The sequence below is a fragment of the Callorhinus ursinus genome, unplaced genomic scaffold (genome assembly GCF_003265705.2).
Source record: "Callorhinus ursinus isolate GAN/ISIS: 27379988/994484 unplaced genomic scaffold, GSC_fseal_2.0 scaffold9, whole genome shotgun sequence".
Classification (NCBI taxonomy): domain Eukaryota; kingdom Metazoa; phylum Chordata; class Mammalia; order Carnivora; family Otariidae; genus Callorhinus; species Callorhinus ursinus.
Window position 1 is genome coordinate 18,746,344 of NW_027397071.1, and position 22,008 is coordinate 18,768,351.

A 22,008-nucleotide genomic window follows, 5' to 3' on the forward strand; every position below is an offset into this window, starting at 1 on the left:
ACCCTCAGTTTGTTTCTCAGAGTTCATAGTTTCTCATGGTTCATCTCTCCCTCCAATTCCCCCCCTTCATTTTTCCCTTCCTACTATCTTCTTCCTCTTCTTTTTTTTAACATATACTGTATTATTTATTTCAGAGGTACAGGTCTGTGATTCAACAGTCTTACACAATTCACAATGTTCACCATAGCACATACCCTTCCCAATGTCTATCACCCAGCCACCCCATCCCTCCCACCCTGCCACCACTCCAGTAATCCTCAGTTTGTTTCCTGCAATTAAGAATTCCTCATATCAGGGGCGCCTGGGTGGCTCAGTGGGTTAAGCCACTGCCTTCGGCTCAGGTCATGATCCTGGGGTCCCGGGATCGAGTCCCGCATCGGGCTCCCTGCTCGGCAGGGAGTCTGCTTCTCCCTCTGACCCTCCTCCCATCTCATGTGCTTTCTCTCTCTCTCATTCTCTCTCTCTCAAATAAATAAATAAAAATCTTTAAAAAAAAAAAGAATTCCTCATATCAGTGAGATCATATGATACATGTCTTTCTCTGATTGACTTATTTCGCTCAGCATAATACCCTCTAGTTCATCCACCTTGTTGCAAATGGCAAGATTTCATTCTTTTTGATGGCTGCATAATATTCCATTGTATATATACATACCACATCTTCTTTAAACATTCATCTGTCGATGGACATCTTGGCTCTTTCCATAGTTTGGCTACTGTGTACATTGCTGCTATAAACATCAGGGTGCATGTACCCCTTTGGATCCCTACATTTGTATCTTTGGGGTAAATATCCAGCAGTGCAATTGCTGTGTCATAGGGCAGCTCTATTTTCAACTTTTTGAGGAACCTCCATACTGTTTTCCAGAGTGGCTGCACCAGCTTGCATTCCCACTAACAGTGTAGGAGGGTTCCCCTTTCTCTGCATCCCCCCCAACATCTGTCGTTTCCTGACGTTAATTTTAGCCATTCTGACTGGTGTGAGGTGGTATCTCATTGAGATTTTGATTTGGATTTCCATGATGCTGAGCGATGTTGAGCACTTTTTCATGTGTTTGTTGGCCATTTGGATGTCTTCTTTGGAAAAATGTCTGTTCATGTCTTCTGCTCATTTCTTGATTGGATCATTTGTTCTTTGGGTGTTGACTTTGATAAGTTCTTTTTTTTATTTTTATAAAGATTTTATTTATTTATTCATGAGAGACAGAGGGGGCGAGAGAGAGAGAGAGAGAGAAGCAGAGGGAGAAGCAGGCTCCCAAGGAGCAGGGAGCCCGATGCGGGACTCGATCCCAGGACCCTGGGATCATGACCTGAGCCGAAGGCAGATGCTTAACCATCTGAGCCACCCAGGCGCCCGATAAGTTCTTTATAGATTTTGGATACTAACCCTTTATCTGATATGTCATTTGCAAATACCTTCTCCCATTCTGTCGGTTGTCTTTTGGTTTTGTTGACTGTTTCTTTTGCTGTGCAAAAGCTTTTTATCTTCATGAAGTCCCAATAGTTCATTTTTGCCCTTGCTTCCCTTGCCTTTGGTGGTGTTTCTAGGAAAAAGTTGCTGTGGCTGAGGTCAAAGAAGTTGCTGCCTGTGTTCTCCTTTAAGATTTTGATGGATGCCTGTCTCATATTTAGGTCTTTCAACCATTTTGAGTCTATTTCTGTGTGTGTTCTTTTATAGAACATAATGCTTTGAGACTTATTCATGTTGTTGCATGTTATCCATAGTTTATTTCTTTTTATTACTCAATAGGTTTCCATTGTATGAATTTACATATGTTTATTCTGCAGCTGATGGACAATTTAGGTTGTTTCAAGTTTTTGATGCCTGTGAGTAAAGCCAGCATAATTATGATCATACAAGTTTTTATGTGAAAATATGTTTTCATTTGACTTGGGTTAACACATCTTTTGGGGATTGCTAAATCAAATGGCTTTTAACTTCGTAAGAAATCTACAAACTGGATTGAGGAGAAAAAGATGGTGGAAGAGTAGGGGACCCTATTCCAACTGGTTCCCAGAATTGAGTTGGATATCTACCAGACCACTCTGAACACCCACTAAATCAGCCTAAGATGTAAGAAGATATATCTGGATCTCTACAAACAGAATACCCCAGGCGGTTGGTTTTGAGGTATGAAGAAGGGAGCCGTGATTCTGTGGGCAGATATCAGAAGATAAATGGAAGGGGGAGGGAGCCAAGGGGATCCTACACCACCAGTGAGTGACAGTCTCCTATGCTGGGGACAGGGCACAGACTCGCAGACCGCTAGTGGTGGGGAAAGGACTTTAGGGCAGTCCCCCCAGAATGAAACCTGGAGGGGTGGGACCCTGTGTGCAAACTGGGCACAGTTGGTGGTTTTAGAAGCACAAAGGACAGAGATGTGCCCCAGGTTCCAATCTGGAGGTGAGGACTGGGAGCCCTGCTGAGGGGCACACAGCCCAGGATGCTGCGGTTTATAGCAGCACAGACAGAAACAGAGATGGTGTGGCTTGGAGAGCTCACTGAAAAACAGATTGCGATCTCTCTGCTCTGAGGCAGAGGGTTGGAAATGATCTCTTCTGCTCTGAACCTCGGAAGAGATGCAGAAAGCCGCCAGAGAAAAAAAGCCCCCCATAAATGGTTTTCACTGAGCCCATACCCCCCCCACAGGGCAACTCTGCCCAAACAGGGTTGCCCAAGTAACAGTGTGGCAGGCCCCTCCCTCAGAAGACAGGCTGGGAGAACAAAAGGCCAACAACCCCGAGGTCCCTATAAAACAGGTGCATCTTGCTTGGGTTCTGGTCAATAATTTGGACTCTGTACATTCCCTCAGCCACCCATCAATAGAATGACTAGGAAGAGGAACCCCCAAAATAGGAAAGACTTAGAGACTGTGACTTCTGCCACAGATTTATTAATGGATACAGAAATAACCAAGATGTCGGAAATGGAATTAAGGGTACTAGTTGTGAAGACAATAGCTAGAATGGAGAAATCAATTAATGGCAACATAGAGTCTCTAAAGGCAGAAATGAAAGCTGACAGGCAGAACTTAAAAACGGTATCAATGAGATCCAATCTAATCTAGATAATCTAACAGCTAGGGTAAGCGAGGCAGAAGAACAAATTAGCGATCTGGAAGACCAATTCAAAGAAAAGAGGGATAAAGAGGAGGCCAGAGAGAACAACTCAAAATTCATGAAAACAGAATCAGAGAAATAAGTAACACCATGAAACGTTCGAATGTCAGAATTATTGGGATCCCTGAGGGGGTGGAGAGAGAGAGGGAGGACTAGAAGACGTATTTGAGTAAATCGTACCTGAGAACTTCCCTAATCTGGGCAATGAAACAAACATTCATGTCTTAGAGGCAGAGAAGACCCCTCCCAATATCAAGGAAAACAGGCCAATGCCCCAGCATGTAATAGTAAAACTTGCAAATCTTAGAACCAAGGAAACCATCTTAAGGGCAGTTGGGGGAAGAGATTCCTTACATACACAGGGAGGAACATCAGAATAATGTCAGACCTATCCACAGAGACCTGGCAAGCCAGAAAGGCCTGGCAAGACTTATTCAGGGTACAAAATGAAAAGAACATGCAGCCAAGAATACTTTATCCAGCAAAACTGTCATTTAGAATGGATGGAGAGATGCAGAGTTTCCATGACCAGAAGAAACTGAAAGAACATGTGACCACTAAGCTGACCCTGCAAGAAATATTAAGGGGAGTTCTATAAAAGAAGACCCCGAGTGATATAGAACAGAAATTTACAGAGACAATCTATAGAAACAAGAACTTCACAGGCAACATGATGACAATAAATTCATATCTTTCAATAATCACTCTCAACGTGAATGGCCTAAATGCTCCCATAAAACAGCACAGGGTTGCAGATTGGATAAGAAGACAGGACCCATCCATATACTATCTACAAGAGACTCGTTCTGAACCTAAAGATACGTCCAGACTGAAAGTGAAGGGATGGAGATCCATCTTCCATACCAACAGACCTCAAAAGAAAGCTGGGGCAGCAATTCTTATATCAGACAAATCAGATTTTAAGCTAAAGACTATAGTTAGAGACACAGAAGGACACTATATCATTCTTAAAGGGTCTATCCAACAAGAATATCTAACAATTGTAAATATCTATGTGCCCAACATGGGAATAGCCAAATATATAAGCCAATTGTTAACCAAAATAAAGAGTCATATTGATGATAATATATTAATTTTAAGAGACCTCAATACTCCACTCTCAGCAATAGACAAATCATCTAAGCAGAAAATCAACAAGGAAACAAGAGCTTTGAATGACACACTGGACCACATGGACGTCATAGATATATACAGAACATTCCACCCTAAAACAATGGAATACTCATTCTTCTCGAGCGCACATGAAACTTTCTCCAGAATAGACCACATACTGGGTCACAAATCAGGTCTCAACCAATACCAAAAGACTGAGATTATTCCCTGCATATTCTCAGACCACAATGCTTTAAAAGTGGAACTCAATCACAAGAAAAAATTTGGCAGAAATTCAAACACTTGGAAGCTAAAGACCACTCTGTTCAAGAATGTTTGGGTCAACCAGGAAATCAAAGAAGAACTTAAACAGTTCATGGAAATCAATGAGAACGAAAACACATTGGTCCAAAACCTATGGGATACTGCAAAGGCGGTCCTAAGGGAGAAATACATAGCCATCCACATCTCATTCAAAAAAATAGAAAAATCCCGAATTCACCAACTAACTCTACACCTTAAATAACGAGAGAAAAAGTAACAAACGATGCCTAAGCCACGCATTAGAAGAGAAATAATTAAAATTAGAGCAAAGATCAATGAATTAGGAACCAGAAACACAGTAGATCAGATCAACGAAACTAAGAGCTAGTTCTTTGAAAGAATTAATAAGATTGATAAACCACTGCCCAGACTTATCCAAAAGAAAAGAGAACAGACCCAAATTAATAAAATTATAAATGAAAGGGGAGAGATCACGACTAACACGAAGGAAATAGAAACAATTATTAGAAAGTATTATCAAAAACTATATGCCAATAAATTAAGCAGCCTGGAAGAAATGGATACCTTCTTGGAGATGTATTACCTCCAAGACTGAAACAGGAAGAAACCGACAACCTGAATGGGCCAATAACCAGTAATGAGATTGAGGTAGTGATCAAAAACCTCCCCAAAAACAAGAGTCCAGGGCTTGATGGATTCCCTGGGGAATTCTACCAAACATTCAAAGAGGAAATAATATCTATTCTCCTGAAGCTGTTTCAAAAAATAGAAACAGAAGGAAAGTTTCCAGACTCATTCTATGAGGCCAGCATTACTTTAATCCCCAAACCAGGCAAAGACCCCATCAAGAAGGAGAATTTCAGACAGATATCCCTGACGAATATGGACTCCAAAATCCTCAACAAAATCCTAGCGAATAGGATCCAACAATACATTAAAAGGATCATCCACCACGACCAAGTGGGATTAATCCCCGGGATGCAAGGTGGTTCAACATTTGCAAATCAATCAGTGTGATAGAACACATTAATAAGAGGAGGGAGAAGAACCATATGGTCCTCTCAATTGATGCAGAAAAAGCATTTGACAAAATAGAGCATCCTTTTCTGATTAAAACTCTTCAGAGTATAGGGACAGAGGGAACATTCCTCAAGTTCATAAAATCCAGCTATGAAAAACCCACAGAGAATATCATCCTCAATGGGGAAAAGCTGAGAGCGTTTCCCTTAAGATCAGGAACACGTCAAGGATGCCCACTCTTGCCACTGTTGTTCAACATAGTATTAGCAACAGCAATCAGACAACAAAAAGAAATAAAAGGTATTCAAATTGGCAAAGAAGAAGTCAAACTCTCTCTTTTCGCAGACGACATGATACTTTATGTGGAAAACTCAAAAGACTCCACCCCCAAATTACTAGGACTCATACAGCAATTCAGTAATGTGGCAGGACACAAAATCAATGCACAGAAATCAGTTGCTTTCTTATACACTAACAACGCAACTGTAGAAAGAGAAATTAGAGAAACGATTCCATTTACAATAGCACCAAAAACCATAAGATACCTCGGAATAAACCTAACCAAAGAGGTAAAGGATCTATACTCTAGCAACTACAGAACACTCATGAAAGAAATTGAAGAAGACACAAAAAGATGGAAAAATATTCCATGCTCATGGATCGGAAGAATAAACATTGTTAAAATGTCTATGCTATCCAGAGCAATCTATACCTTCAATGCCATCCCGATCAAAATTCCAATGACATTTTTCAACGTGCTGGGACAAACAATCTTAAAATTTCTATGGAATCAGAGAAGACCTTGAATCACCAAGGAAATGTTGAAAGAGAAAAACAAAGCTGGGGGCATCACGTTGCCTGATTCCAAGCTATATTACAAAGCAGTGATCACCAAGACAGCATGGTACTGGCACAAAAACAGACATATAGACCAGTGGAACAGAATAGAGAACCCAAATATGGATCCTCAACTCTATGGTCAAATAATCTTCAACAAAACAGGAAAAATATGCAATGGAAAAAAGACAGTCTCTTCAATAAATGGTGCTGGGAAAATTGGACAGCTATATAGAAGAATAAAATTCGACCATTCTCTAGCACCATACCCAAAGATAAAGTCAAAATGGATGAAAGACCTCAATGTGAGACAGGAATCCATGAAAATCCTAGAGGAGAACATAGGCAGCAACCTCTTCGACATCGGCCACAGCAACTTCTTTCAAGGTAGATCTCCAAAGGCTAGTGAAACAAAAGCAAAAATGAACTTTTGGGACTTCATCAAGATAAAAAGCTTCTGCGCAGCAAAGGAAACAGTCAACAAAACAAAGAGGCAACCCACAGAATGGGAGAAGATATTTGCAAATGACACTACAGACAAAGTGCTGATTTCCAAGATCTATAAAGAACTTCTCAAACTCAACAACCAAAAATCAAATATTCAAGTCAACAAATGGCCAGAAGACATGAACAGATACTTCTCCAAAGAAGACATACAAATGTCTAACAGACACGTGAAAATATGTTCACCATCATTAGCCATCAGGGAAATTCAAGTCAAAACCACACTGAGATACCACCTTACACCAGTTAGAATGGCAAAAATAGACAAGGCAAGAAACAACAAATGTTGGAGAGGTTGTGGAGAAAGGGGAACCCTCTTACACTATTAGTGGGAATGCAAGTTGGTATAGTCACTTTGGAAAACAGTGTGGAGGTGCCTCAAAAAATTGAAAACAGAGCTACCTTATGATCCAGCAATTGTACTCCTGGGTATTTACCCCAAAGACACAGATGTAATGAAAAGAAGGGCCATATGCCCCACAATGTTCATAGCAGCAATGTCCGCAATAGCCAAACTGTGGAAAGAGCCGAGATGTCCTTCAACAGATGAATGGATAAAGAAGATGTAGTCCAGATATACAATAGAATATTATTCAGCCATCAGAAAGGATGAATACCCAACTTTTACATCAACATGGATGGGACTGGAGGAGATTATGCTAAGTGAAATAAGTCAAGCAGAGAAAGTCAATTATCATATGGTTTCACTTATTTGTGGAACATACGGAATAGCATGGAGGACATAAGGAGAAGGAAGGGAAAAATGAAGGGAGGGAAATCAGAGGGGGAGATGAACCATGAGAGACTATGGACTCGGAGAAACAAACAGAGGGTTTTAGAGCAGAGGGGGTGAGGGGATGGGTTAGCCCGGTGATGGGTATTAAGGAGGGCACGTACTGCATGGAGCACTGGGGGTTATACAAAAACAATGGATCGTGGATCACCACATCAAAAACTAATGATGTATTATATGGTGACTAACATAACATAATAAAATTTAATTAAATTAAAAAAAGAAATCTATGAACTGTTTTTAATTGTGAATTAAATTTCATATACATTCAATTATTCAACTTATCTAGTTCATCTTGAGTGAGTGTTTGTAGATTACGTCTCAGTGAACTTGTGCATTTCATTATTGTGGAATTTATCCAAAGACATCATTCATAATATTTCCTAATATTTGAATGTCTGCAGGATCTGTAGTGATGCTGTTATTTTATTCCTAATGTTTTTAACCTGTGTCTCCTCTTTTTAAAGGACAAATATGGCTCTAAGTCTGATAATTTTATCAATTTCTCAAAGAAACTGGTTTCGTTATATTGATTTTTCTCTACTATATTTCAACTGCATTGATTTCTGTTCTTGTCTTTACTATTTCCCACCTCTTCCTTGCTTTTAGTTTATTTTTTTCTTCCTAGTTTCCTAAGGTGGATCTTTAGATTATTGATTTTGATATCTTTGCCTTTCTTAATCATTTAATGCTATAAATTTTCCTTTAAGTACTTCTGATACATCCATTTTTTAATGTGATATGTTTTAATTTCATTCGATTAAAAATACTGATACCTATTTTGATTTTCTTGATGATCCAGCAATTATTTGGAAATACGTTGTTTAATTCCAATATTTGGATATTTTCCAAGTATCTTTTGATTGATTTCTAGTTAAATTCTATTGTGATTAGATAATATAACTAGGATGCTTTTAATTCTTTTACATTTTTGTTGAAATTTGCTTTATGGTCCAATATGCTGTTTTAGTAAATGCCTCCATATACTTGAAAAGCATATGTAATGAGTTTTTGTTCAATATAGTGTTCTCTATATGTCAATTAGTTCAAGCTGGTTGATGGTGTTGTTCAATTCTATATCCTTGTTGATTTCCAGCATATATATTTTATCAATTACTGAGAGAGATATGTGAAGTCTCCACCGTAACTGGAGATTTGTAGATTTCTACTTTCAGCTCTATTGGTTTTGACTCATGTAATTTCAGAAGCTCTGTTGTTAGATGCATATACATTTAGCATTACTGTACCTTCTTAATGAGTTAACACTTTTATTAGTGATGATAATAGTTAACATTATGTGATCTTTCTCTTTATTTCTGGTAATCTTTTTTGGATGTTCACTTTGATATTAATGTAACTGATCGATTTTTTGTTTGACTAAATTTTACATGACATGTCTTCTTTTTCCATTCTTTTATTCTTAACATATCACTATTTTTATATTTCTTTATTTATTTTAAAGATTTTATTTATTTACTTACTTACTTATTTATTTAGAGAGTGCACAGGAGGAGGGAAAGGGAGAATCTCAAGCAGACTCCATGCTGAGTGCAGAACCTGATGTGAGACTTGATCTCACAACCCTGAGCTCATGACCTAAACAAAATCAAGAGGTGGGCACTTAACTGACTAAGCCACCCAGGTGCCTGGCTATTTTTATATTTAAAACTGGGTTCTTGCCATCTTTGCCTTTTAATTGCAGTGCTTAGGCCATTTACATTCAATGTAATTATTGTTATTGTTAGATTTAAATCAATACTCTTTTAGGTTTTTTGTCTATTTTCATATCTGTTATTTGTTTCTTTCCCTTTATCTTTTGTATATCTACTATAGGTTTTCACTTTGTGGTTACCATGAGATTTACATAAAACAACTTATATTTATAACAGTCAATTTTAAGTTGGTAACAAGTTTGACCACATTCTAAAGCTCTACATTTTTACCCATGCCAACACACTTTATGTTTTAATGTCAAAATATACACCTTTTTATCTTGTGTATTCATTAACAAATTACTGGATATATAGTTATATTTTACTACTTTTAACTTTTAACTTCATACTAGCTTTCTATGTAACTAACCCATAAACTTTGCAAAATTAGATTATTCTGAATTTTACTATGTATCTACCTTTACTGGTGAAATTAATACTTCCGTATGTTTTCCTGTTACTAATTAGTGAATTTTTACTTCTGCTTAAAGAAGTCCTTTTATCATTTCTTAAAAGGCCTGTTTTTTGTTTCTTTAGTTCTCTTTTTCTGTTTTTTTGATTAGTTGAATATTTTCTATGATTATACTTTATCTCTACAATTGTCTTATTAGTTAAACTATTTCCTCTAATTTTCTTGTTAGTGGTTGCCTAAGTTTATAGTATACATCTTTAATTTATTGTAATGTAGCTTCAAATATTAAATATCACTGTTTATCTTGTAAGAAACTTCTTTTTTTAAAGATTTTATTTATTTATTTGACAGAGAGAGACACAGCGAGAGAAGGAACACAAGCAGGGGGAGTGGGAGAGGGAGAAGCAGGCTTCCCGTGGAGCAGGGAGCCCGATGCGGCACTCGATCCCAGAACCCTGGGATCATGACCTGGGCCGAAGGCAGATGCTTAACTGACTGAGCCACCCAGGTGCCCTTCTTGTACAAAACTTCTAGCAGTGCACTTTCAATTCCCCTTTCCCTTCCATTGTGTTATTATTGTCATACTTTTATTTTACTTGTTATAAATTCAAAAACATTGTTACTATTTTTTTGTTCTGTTTTTTGCTTTAGATAATTTTAGTTTACATTTAAAAATATTATTTTATATTGACTTTAATTTGTACTATTTCCAGGGCTATTAATTTTTTTATACATTTCCAAATTTCTGTCTGAAAGACTCCATTTAACATTCCCTAAAGTGTATGATTGCTGGTAATGAATTCTATTATCTTTTGTTTATAATACAAAGACCTTTATTTTTGTTGGGTATACAATTCTGGGTTGACAGGTTTCTTTTCTTCCTTTCTGTCTTTCTTTTAGTACTTTATTTTTTTTTAAAGATTTTATTTATTTATTTGACAGAGAGAGAGCTCAAGTAGGCAGAGTGGCAGGCAGAGGGAGAGGGAGAAGAAGACTTCCCGCTGAGTGGGAAGCCCAATTTTGGGCTCGATGCCAGGCCCCTGGGATCATGACCTGAACCAAAGGCAGACTCTTAACCAACTGAGCCACCCCAGCGCCCCTTTCTTTTAGTTCTTTAAAGATGACATTGTCTTGCGGCTTGTATAGTTTCTAACAAGGTCCACTGTAATCTTAATTTTTGTTCCTCTATGTAATGTTTCTTTTCCCCCCATCAGTCTCAAATTTTCTCATTATCTTTATTGTTTTTTTTTATTTTTAACAATTTGAGTATGTACTGTCTTTGGGATTTAAAAAAATTATTTACACTGCTTAGGTTTCTCTGAGATTCTTGGACATGCTGTTTGTAATGTTTACTATTTCAGGAAAGTCTGTTGCTGTTATCTCTTTACATATTTCTTCTGCCCTATGTTCTCTCTTCTTTTGGGACTGAAGTTACAAGTTTGTTAGATATTGTCCCACAATTCTTGAATGCTTTTTTCTGTTTTTTTTTTCCCACACATTGAATAATTTCTACTGACCTTTTCTCAAGTTCTCTGATTCTTTCCTCAACCATTTCCAGTCTATTGAAGGATCTGTCAAAGAAGTTCTTCATCTCTAATGCTGTGTGTGTAATTTCTAGCATTTCCATTTTATCTGTTTTTTTATTTGTTTCTATTTTTGTGCTGAAATTGCATGCCTGTTTATACATATTACCACATTTCCACAAAATCTTTTTTTTTAAGATTTTATTTATTTTTCAACAGAGAGAGAGACAGTGAGAGAGGGAACACAAGCAGGGTGAGTGAGAGAGGGAGAAACAGGCTTCCCGCTGATCAGGGAGCCCAATGTGGGACTCAATCCCAGGACCCTGGGATTATGACCTGAGCTGAAGGCAGATGCTTAATGACTGAGCCACTCAGGTGCCCTTCCACAAAATCTTTAATACACTAGTTACACTAACTTGAAGTCCCTGTTTCATAGTGTTAGCATGTGGCTTTCCTCTGAGTCTGGGTCTGTTGATTGCTTTGTCTCTTGACAATGAGTTGTGTTATCTTCTTTTTTAGTGTGTCTCAGTTTTAGTGTGTCTTATGTTTTAAAAGATTTATTTATTTTTTTAAAAGATTTTATTTATTTGAGAGAGAGAATGAGATAGAGAGAGAGCATGAGAGGGGAGAGGGTCAGAGGGAGAAGCAGACTCCCTGCTGAGCAGGGAGCCCGATGCGGGACTCGATCCCAGGACTCCAGGATCATGACATGAGCCGAAGGCAGTCACTTAACCAACTGAGCCACACAGGCGCCCTAAAAGATTTAAATGATACATATCATAAGTGGAACAATAGAGACAGAAGTAAATAGTTTTTATGCTTATAATGGACACTCTTGTTCTGTCAGTGTGGGAGAATGAGTAAATGTAGTCAGGAAATGAGTTTGATTTTGTTACTGCTATGGTCATCTACAGTGCACCCCAGACTTCATATTAGTCTAGCAATATCTTGTACATAGAGTGAAGGCTGGAGTGCTGCTGAATTTCTCTCAATGTTTGTGGTCTCTCTACCCTCAATATTCATGCATCCCTATATATCTGATCATGGGAAAGGGAGAGGAGGGAGGTTTTTTCACTGTCTTGTCTCTGCCCAGTAGTAGACTACTACTGTCTTTTGTTACTCTGTATTTGATAGCCTAATTGTAGTCACAGGGAAGGTTTTCTGCTTTCCTGGTTTGACTTGAGTCTTAGTTTTGCCCTGTGCCTGGCCCATAGAGGCTCTATTGTCTGTGTTATTAACCATTTCATTTACTACTCCCTTGTTTATTTGTACTTAAAAAAAAAAAACTCTGTTCTTTATTTTAATCAAGATATTTGAGAGACATTTTGTTTCATAATTACATAATTGTCTATTTTACAAACTAGTAAAGTTTTTTATTGTTTCTATTTTGTTATTTTGGATTCAAAATGTTATCACTTCTTTTGTCTGTAGTTTTACTCTTTTTGTGACCCTAGTTTCCCAAATGGAATGCTCCACTCATTTTAAAAAAAAATTCGTTTTTGTAATAAATGCATTTAATACTACTTCTTCCAGGAGATGCTTAACTGTATCCCATAAGTTTTGATATATAATACTTTCATCAGTGTTCAGTTTTAACTATTTTCTCATTTCCATTATCATTTTTTAAGCTCCTTTTCATCATTATTTCTTCTTTAAATTGTAATCTTATAGTTGTAACACTCAAATCGGTTTTTTACATTATTGAGACTTAAAAAAGCAGGGCCCTGTCAGCAATGGAAATGAGACTTACACAGCATAATTGTTGAAAACTATAGCCAGTTTTATATATTTCATTTGTAGCAGACCTTGGCCTTATAATTCTAGTATTCTACTATAGGTGCACCAAATGTTCATATTCAAGCTAGTGAGAAGATATAAAATAAAATACAAGAGAGACCAGGAAATACAAAAATAGAATAAAAAATTTAGTCTGTCAGTGTTTTAGCTTTGGTTCTAAAGCTGAACTTCATGGTAGTCAAAACACAAATAGTGAACACTAACTTAAATTTCCCATGAGGAAAATATGAATATATTCTTTAGAAAAGGAGTTTTTTTTAAGATTTTATTTGAGAGAGAGAGAGAAAGAGAGAGAGCAAGCGTGAGTTGGGTGAGGGGCAGAGGGAGAAGCAGGCTCTCCACTGAGCAGGAAGGCCAAAGTGGGGCTCAATCCTGGAATTCCAGGATCATGACCTGAGCCAAAGCAGATGCTCAACCGACTAAGCCACCTAGGCACCCCTAGAAAAGAAGTTTTTGGGGGCACCTGGGTGACTCAGTTGGTTAAGTGTCCCACTCTTGATTTTGGCTCAGGTCATGATCTCAGGGTAGTGAGATCAAGCCCCATGTGGGGCTCCTTGCTGGACATGGAGCCTGCTGAAGATTCTCTCTCTCCTTCTCCCTCTGCTCCCTTCCCCCACGTCTAAAAAGAAAATAAGTTTTTCCTAGTATTCAGGAAATTACTTGTCTCAAAAAAATTTTCATAAAAGGAGCACTTCGTTCTTCTCTATAATAAGTGCAGTGATGGTATCATATAGCAGCTTCTATTTCTATGTCTCTATGCAAGGGCTTCTGTAGGAGGCATCATTGCAATGTCTTCTATGCTATGGCTCTCACTGACATTATACGGGACCTACATTGCCCAGCTGTAAACATAGGCCCTGTAATATGTAAGTCAAGGCCATAACACTGAATGCAACTTAGTTACTGGCGTCATTTCTCAAGAGATAAAATTATTGTGATTCCTGAACAATGGTCCCAAAACTAAAGGCCATGGAAACACGCTAACTATTATGCAGAACAACCTAATTTCTGCCTCTTCTAACTGGCTCCACGATTTTACTAGCTGTGTGGTCTTGGGCAAGTTAGTTAACTTTTTTATACCTCAATTTGCTCTCATATAATATAGGGATACTATTTATACCCTGCTCATAGGGTATTTTGAGGTCTAAATGAGAACAGTTATATAAAACACTGAGCATATTATTATTATTTTAAAATCGAGATAGTCCTTAGACTTGAATACATAGGGGTTCCAGATGCTAGTGGAAATACAAATATTTAATTCTCTATACTTTTAATAAATGAAGAACTACTCAATTAAAAGCAAATGAGTGATTAACTCATATAAAGAAGGCATAATAGATTACTAACACATGCCCATATTTGGTGTAGGCAAGGTCATCTGTGGTATTCCTCCCTGGAGAAGAAATCATAAAGCCCAATTTCAAGGGCTACCATTGCTACTTAGTAAATGTGCATTCTTAGGTGCATAACTTAATGTTTCTTGGGTCACTTCTTCATCTGTAGAACTGAGGGATTTGAGTGGATGATTTCTGAGGTCCCATCTGTGCATTTACCCTATAAGACTCTTTGCCTCTTGCTTGTGCTACTTTTTGAATAGTTCAAGATAATGTTATCATCAAATTTGGAATCCATCATAGCCCAGAAGTCTGAGATTAGTGGGAAATGTGTTAGTAAAGTTCCAGTGTATCAACAAATCAATATCTAACTGCCATTTTGCTGTCTTCAAAATGCAGCCCTTTATATCAACAGAATGATACAGAGCTCTGTTTATTGGAAAGCAATCTAAAAAAGAGTGATTTAGAGAGAAAAGCTCAAGGAAAGATAAGCAAAGTCAAGGAGAAATACAAAGGTGACTTACAAAATTGACCCAAATCAGGAATCAAATTGATGTTAGGATTTGAGCTAATATTTACTAGTTGCTTAGAAAAAAATTCCCCTGCAAGAAGAAAACATGTTTGAAAGGATATAAATTTGTTAGATGTCTATAAGTATTTATAAAAGGATACGGGAAAAGAAAAAGAAAAAAGAATTGAAAGCCCTAACTCTCTTAGGTTATTTTAGAGTAGAAATTAAGTGCACAGATTGAATGAGGCTTTTTGCATGCGCCTGAAACAGCCACACCTACCCAGCATTTTCCTTTGTTCTTCTTAGCCAGTCTGTTTCATATAATAAAAACATCAGAGTTACTTTCAGTTTTTTTTTAACTTACAAGCAAAAGATATCATTAGTGTTGCTAAAAATCCCTTTCATATTTCATTAACAAATAAATTGTGCAGGTGTCCAATCAGAATGAAATAATCCTGCACCATAGGGGAAATTCCATGTAATTCCCTCACACTATCTTGCCTCTGTAACTCACCTTTTCTAAGCAGAGTTCACATATGTGTTCTATTCGGTTTTTATTTCCTATAACTCATAAAATAGGGAGATGGGAGAATGTGGCAGGTTCCCTTCTATTTTATTGTGAGGGATAGATCTGTTGCTGTATGGTGGGCTGAGGAGGGGGACACATTTAACTGATTCCAAATATGTTATTTTCATTGATGATTCCCTGGTTTTAAAGTTTGATTGAGTCTTAGAAGAATTGGACTTTTCATTCTTTAGCTTACCATGGAATTATCCCAGCTGGAGATCCAAAATAAAATTTGCTGCTTGTTCTTGGCTCAGCTTTCTGTAGATTTCAAATAGAAACATTGAAGCCCTGTGGGGAATGATGAACTGTCATTGATTTTGAACTGAATTATCAAATATGCCACTGGGATGATAGATAAACCTCTAGCAGTTGAATATTACCCTCAAAAATGGCAAGACATTTTTCCAAATCCCCTCACAAAAAACCCAAAAACATAAAATTTGTGCCAATCACCTTTAAGAACTCATTCAACTTGTATTACTGGGGAAACTAAGTTCATGTTTTCTCATTTAGTCTTTAGTATAAGAAGAAAAAAGTACATTAGTAAACAATATGCATCCTCCCTTCTGACAGGCAATTCTATCATGGGTATGATTGTACAGCTTGTTTCTATAGATACTGCTTTTATGATATTTTGATTCTGCAAAGCCTTTGTCCATCAATACTGAGAGGTTTTTTTTTTTTTTCTTAAGTTTAAAAGTCTGACAAATCTTAAGCTTAAAATGTTTGCCAGGTGAAATAGTCCCAAGTCCTTAATTTTTTTGGCAGGATCTGAAAACATTTGCTCTGCCCCCCTAGAGCTAGAAGTATTGATTTTTTAATGGGTACACTTTTCTCAAATGGAGTCCATTGCTTAAATCCAACATCCGCTCCTTTGTTGAAGGAGCAGTTTCATGTTTCCAAGTAATTACTGTTTCTCTTTTTGCCATTGATATTGCTGTGTTTAAGAATCTATATATTCTCTCAAGGAAATTTAAAGTTGGTCTTCCATTCCAGAAGGCAAAGAGGCAATTGGATGTTAATAATTAATGTTATCATAAAAGTTATAACACAGAATTTTAAAATACAGAATTTTATAACAGAATTTTGAATTTTATTCTATAACAAACATACCTTATATCTTTTGAGATCAGCTGCGTATTTCTCTCCAGATTGGGATACATAGGGCCGTTTCTTTTTTTTTTTTTTTCATTTTGTACAGATTCTTTCAAGAAATTAGGAATTGCAGAGACTGCCAGAAATGAAGATTTCTTATTCTATCTTTATAAAAAAATAAGAAAAGCATCTTGAGAGTAAAGAAGTCATGGCACCCATTTGACCCGAAGTTCCAATCACTTACATTGTTGTTCACACAACACTAGGCCATCTGCCAATAATCTAAGATGTATTATGGTAGATGGTGATAGAAGAAGAAAGTATCCTTTTATGAATTTGCAATATACTCTTGCCTTAGGCAAGGTGGAGTTGAGACTTGCCTGTTCTCTCTTAGTTCTTTTAGCAACCCTGGACCAAGTGTAGCTCATCCATCCATTTTGTTATCTACTTCCTAAGTTGACCTTACCCATAGACCTGGGCTACTGGCCAATATTCATTAATTTAAAAATAGCCATCTGATACTTTGTTAATTCAAGGACAGTTTGTTCCAGCCCTGCACAATTCTGAAAGAGTATTTTAAACAGAGAAAGTTGAGAGTACATGGTATGGTAGAAAATCACAAATAGCTCAGTGGATCTAAAACATAGCATTCAAGAGGCTCATTATGACAGATAAGGCTGGAGAAGTTTGAAGGAGGGGTCAGCAAAAGATGGAAGGCATATTGTTAGGTGTCTTATATGCTGTAGGGAAGAGTTTGGACTTGATTCTGAAAGTTGGAGAGGCACTGAGTGACACTGAGCAGGAGAGCAGCATATTAATGAATTGTTGTTTTTGTTTTGTTATTTTGTGAAAGTTCATTCTGGAAACTCTATGAAGAAAAGCTTAGAGCAGGAGAAACTGAAGGCCATCTGACCAGTTAGATGGCTCTGTATCAATTTATTTAAGAAATCTGAATCCATAATGAAAGCAGCAACTCTGAATTGATGTAAAAAGATTGAAAAGATGTTGAGAACAGAATATGTAACATTTATTACTTGATTAGATATGGGGATATAGAAAAAAGTTGATACCAAAACTGACTACAGACTCTGATTTGGGTAACTGAGTGGAATTTGAAGACTGTTTCTTTATCTTATATACCAACACACAATCTTTCAAAAATGTTTAAGGTGGCTTACAAGAATTGTAATTAAGATGATTAAATATCAATGGTAAAATTTTTTAAAAGATCAAAGGAAAAAGAAAAAGAGGCACATAGGAAAGTATAGCCTTATAACAAAATAAAAACCAGAAGTGGCATGAGTACATGAACAAATTTAATGAAGGCTTGAAAACTTGTTAGAGATGGGTCACAAATCGATTTAGCACAAGATGTTTAGTAGGTCATTCAGTAAGAGGAACATGATCAGTTACAACATCCAGGCAGCTGCCTGGAAGGTAGCAACAAATCCACTGGCACAGAAACTCATAACCATTAGTCCTGCAACCAGAGAAGTTCATAACTAGGAAGTAGCGCATTCCCCAAAAGAGGGAAGAGGGAAGGAACAGACTTTAGAGGGAAATAATGCTAATTCAGTCTTAAAAAATGTTAACTCACACCCTCTTTATTAAATGGATTTCTTACTTCTTCCAAATACTCTTTCCATACTATCTAACACTTGTGCTCTTTTGACTCCTGACTCAGTGCACCAGGAAACAAACATTTTTTTGAGCATCTACAATATATTTTACCAAAGCAATTCCCCTTGTATGAACTGCTTCCCTCTTTGTCTTAACAGCTCTGCTTCTCCTTTAAGCCCTGACTCGTTTCCTAATTTTTTTATGGTGTAAGTAATCTATACTACATTTTAACAATTGTGTAGGCTGGGCCCCTTAGGCCTTAAATATTTGAAGTCTTTCCTGTCTATTTGTTGTCATCTCCACGACCAAAATTCTGTAAACCAGCTTTTCTTAGGTGTGAAATGTGTCCCCTGGTAGTACTTGAAATGATTTTGGGAAATAAACAAACGTGGTCTTAAATAAGATGGAACCACATAGCAAGAAAACATTATTCTTTCAATTCTCATTCATATATTCAGACTACATCAAGAGGAAAGGCTCATTTTTGTTTTTAGTACTAATTTCCTTTAAAACAAAAGCTAACAGATCTCTTCTTACAGCCATTTAACTGTCAATGTTATATAGCTAGAATTAAATTATTTATTTTAGTTTTATTGTATTACTTTTTATTATCATTTTTTTTTTACATTTAGGACAGAAATAGAACTTCCTTTTAAAATAAATTTATTTTATTTAAGAAGTGAATTGAGTGGTTTAATGACTATACTAAATATAAATGATGTGCAAATATGGGAAAAAGTCTTTTGAAAGAATTATACTTGTTTCATGGATATGGCAAAAATCAGAAACCTAAGATGCAGATCACTAAGTTTGGAAAATATAACTAGGATCCCCACCAAGCCAGACTACTTGCCTTCCTACAAATATACTTTGCTGTTTCAGACTTTTATACCTTTGTTGTGCTGGTACCTTAGCTAGGATATCTCTTCCAGCCTTTTCCACTTAACTTAGCTTCTGCATCTACTCTGATATGAAGCCTTTACTTATCTTCTTCTATTCACCTTGTATAAACTGTCCTTTATTAAGCTCTAGTGCAAGTATTTGTCCAAATTCAAACTCCCTAACTGATTATAAATTCTTTGCAGGCAGGGACAAGGTGTTACGCATCTTCAAATCTCTAATTTCCAGCAAAGTGACAGATAAAAAGTAAGCAAACGGTTGAACGAATTAATAAAAATTTTGCTTATCTCTTTCAGAATAATAACGTTGTTACTAACATTGTTAATTTTTAAAATATTCAATGAAAACAGTAATAATAATTCTAGTCTGTGTGCAAGTGGTGTGTATGTGGGTGTGATTTTTAGCTGAACAATGTGAATGTACTTAATGAACCAAACTGTATACTTAAAAATGGTACAATGGTAAATTTCATGTTTATGGATACTTACCCAAAATTAAAAAAAAAAAACTTTACAGAAGATAAAAACAAAACAAAACAAAAAAGAAGATAAAAACAATATTTCAGATTTTAATGTTATTAATTGGGTAACAATTTTCCCTGTGCACACATTCCCTTTAAAGATGGACTAACTACAGATCAATTTAGGAATTCACCAGAAATTATTACATTAAACATCAGAATCAAGCTGGGCTTGTTTTGGGGGATACAAATAAAATCAAATAATGAAAGGTTAATCACATGCAGTAGAGTCATTTTATAAGTAGTATTCATAATTCTTTAGCGAGTGGTGAGTGAGTTAAATGTTACTCAGTTATGACTTGCATGCCTATGTTAAAATTAGTTATGTTTTCAATATTCAGATAAAATATGCATTGTCATTAATATATTTTCTAAGCATAGGCTCTTTGATAATAGAAACCAGTGGGAACTAAATTTTTTTAAGTGTTCTTTTCTGATAAGAATTGGGGGTTAGAATGTGGCTACAGTGGCTAAGAAGGCCTGAATTTGAGCACCTGAGGGCAGTTGGGACCAGTAACTGACTGAGAACTCTGTCCCCTGTGGATGCTTCTCTTAGCATATCTGGCTTCATCTTTCTTATTCAATTGGCTTCACAAGGCAAGTCAAAGTTGGCGGCTCATAGCTCCTATTCCATTTCCAGCCACATTGAGGGTTGAGTCACTAACTTGGTCTTGGTCCTGACCTAGTCTAATCAACCAGGCCCAGAGCAGGAGGGTCTTGTTTTACAAATATGACTCTAGAAGCCAAATCCTAGGGGTTGGGGAAGGAACAACACAAGGGTCATTTAAACAGACAGACATCCCAGGAGTTGTCTACTATCTGTGTCGGGGCTTCCATCAAGTGCTGACCACCCTGGCCATGCCTGAAGGGTCACATGTGTCTAGCCACATGCCTCAATAATATTGAGATTATTACTTCAATAATTTGAAAGAAAGGATGAAACAACAGTGGGTCCAACACCCTCCCCTCAAAACCTGAAGAGATGGAGAAATGTCACCCACCTGAAAAGTAATGCTTCCTACTCCATAAGCCAGATATTCTCTATCATACCCTTTTATTTCTTTCCTTTATGTGTTTTTATTAAAATTATCTCATCCTTGGGGCGCCTGGGTGGCTCAGTTGGTTAAGCGACTGCCTTCGGCTCAGGTCATGATCCTGGAGTCCTGGGATCGAGTCCCGCATTGGGCTCCCTGCTCAGCAGGGAGTCTGCTTCTCCCTCTGACCCTCCCCCCTCTCATGTGCTCTCTCTCTCTCTCTCTCATTCTCTCTCTCAAATAAATAAATAAAAAAATCTTTAAAAAAGTAAAAAAATAAAAATAAATTAAAAAAATAAAATTATCCCATCCATATATGTGAGTTTACTGTTATCTCTACTTCCCACCCCAAGAATGTAAGCTTCATGAAAGACTTTACCTGCTTTCTTCACTATTGGTGTCGAGAAGAGTTTCTGGCATATAATTACTGTTTAGCAAACACAGTCCCCAACTTACAATGGTTCAGTGTAGGAATTTTTGGTTTTATTTTGGGTTTATTGGGTTTATTGAGACATTACCTCATCATAAGTGAAGGAAGATCTGTACTTGTTAAATCAAATAATTTAAATATACCTTACATTCAGAATGCACTTTAAGAAATAAGTGAATGTTAAAATATAATTTACAAATAATAGAACAATTAAAGTTTCACCAACATCAGAAAGGGCTACAGGGGATCTCACTCAGCACTTTATAAAATTTATTAAATCACAAATGCTTTTCAGAGTAAAATTTATTATGTGATGCTTTAAGAACTCTTATTTAAAAAATGTGCATGGCATATGATGAAGTTATTTGAAATAAAATGTTTTAGAACAATTTATTATTAAAAATTTTTATATAATGAGTTTTAATGCAGACTTTTTAGTATTCATAACACATAAAGAAACTTTTGAATCTGGTCCATTAAAATTTTTCCCATTCTGCTTACTTTAAAATAATTGTAACAGAAAGTATATAATATAAATATGCATTTCAAAATAAAATAAACTTGTTCAATTTTTATCATTATAAATGTATTTATAATTTAACTATTTGCTATAGTATCAAGATAAACAGAAACAGCTTTCATGACCTAATACTTGGAATTCTTATATTTTTCACTCTTGCAAAAATGGGTTTTTTGGGGGGGTTTGTATTTTGTTTCTAAATAATAAGTAAAAGGGGAAGTTTTTTCAGGTAGCCATGTGTAAGTACTTCTGAAAAAATTAGATACTGGGGGTTTTCTGGCTAACTAAGGTAAATTGTTTATGTGCATTTCCTCCTTTCCTCTTCCTTTCCCACTAACAGGAGGATTAAAGAACAAA